The following is a 1,287-nucleotide window of genomic DNA, read 5'->3' as shown; positions in this document are numbered from 1 at the left end:
ATAACACTGAAATAGGAGAGCACTGCCTTATGAAGAAGAAATGAAATATCAGATGTTCCAACTCCCTAAACAAAGAAACAGCAGAATTTCCTCTGGACTGAGAAGCTTATACCCAGTTATATGAATGAGTTAAACAACAAAAGTGTCCTCTAAATCCACTACTGGTTTCAGATTACACCTATTTAATCTCCTGGTAATGACTTTTGGTAACATATCTGCCTATACATGAAGATTCCCAAGAGAACTCAGAATCTTATAATCACATGGAAAATGTCTAAAGGTAAGACAATTGTTTGTGAAGAAGACAGGAAATCCCTTTAAAAGAATTAACAATATGCATAAAAACAGATATTACAGTCATTCTGTTTACAATGCTTAAGAATGTTAACTCTTTGGGGCTAGGCCGGTGGCGGCGGTACGAGGCGCGCGCTCGGGGTCCCGGTCGCGAGGAGGAGGAGGATGTGGCACGCGGAGGGGAAATGGCTGCCGAAAACAAGCCGGAAGAGCGTTTCCCAAAGTGTATTCTGCGGAACTAGCACCTACTGTGTTCTCAACACCGTGCCACCTCTAGAAGATGATCATGGGAACAGCAATAGTAGTCATGTAAAAATCTTTTTACCGAAAAAGCTCCTTGAATGTCTGCCGAAATGTTCAAGTTTACCCAAAGAGAGGCACCATTGGAACACTAATGAGAGATCATGATGCAGCCGTCCTTTTGGATTTCTTTTTAGTAATGTGTGACCCTTCACCTTTGATCCCCTGACCTGCATTACCTTGGTAACCATTTCATTTTTTAATTTAATTTCATTTTTTAATTTTGATGTACAAGCTGTAACATTTCATCTCTCAAAGTGTAACACGCTGATTTCCTCAAATAGAGATACCCCTTTGAGCGATAAATTTGCAAAATGCTGTCTTCATTTTCTGTATTAAAATTCATTTCAGTTTAAAAAAAAAAAGAATGTTAACTTTTTGAAAAAATTAATAAATTAAATTGTATTCTTGTATACCAAGTCAAATTTCAACATTTTAAGTAATATAATAGAGGAACACATTTTTAAAAAATTAAATTTCAAGACTATAAATCAAATATGTAGTTTCCTATAGTTGGACCCTAGAGAAGAGAGAATAAAGCAGAAAAAAATTTTATTGAAGAAACATGGCCAAAATGTTTCCAAATTTGGTGAAACATATAAACATATAGACTCAAGAAGTTTAGCAAGGTCAAACAAGAAGAATATAAAACAAAAAACAAAAAACAAAAAACCACCAAAGTACATCTTGGTC

At 35.6% G+C, this 1,287-nt stretch overlaps 1 pseudogene; it reads left to right on the top strand.

Annotated features, from left to right (window-relative positions):
- The first annotated feature begins 407 nt into the window (after positions 1-407).
- Positions 408-939, top strand: LOC112823028 (calmodulin-binding transcription activator 1 pseudogene; annotated as a pseudogene).
- Positions 940-1,287: the final 348 nt, after the last annotated feature.

The sequence above is a fragment of the Callorhinus ursinus genome, unplaced genomic scaffold, assembly GCF_003265705.2.
Source record: "Callorhinus ursinus isolate GAN/ISIS: 27379988/994484 unplaced genomic scaffold, GSC_fseal_2.0 scaffold1, whole genome shotgun sequence".
Classification (NCBI taxonomy): Eukaryota; Metazoa; Chordata; class Mammalia; order Carnivora; family Otariidae; genus Callorhinus; species Callorhinus ursinus.
Note: the sequence above shows the minus strand (reverse complement) of the source record. Positions and strands in the feature narration are given on the sequence as shown.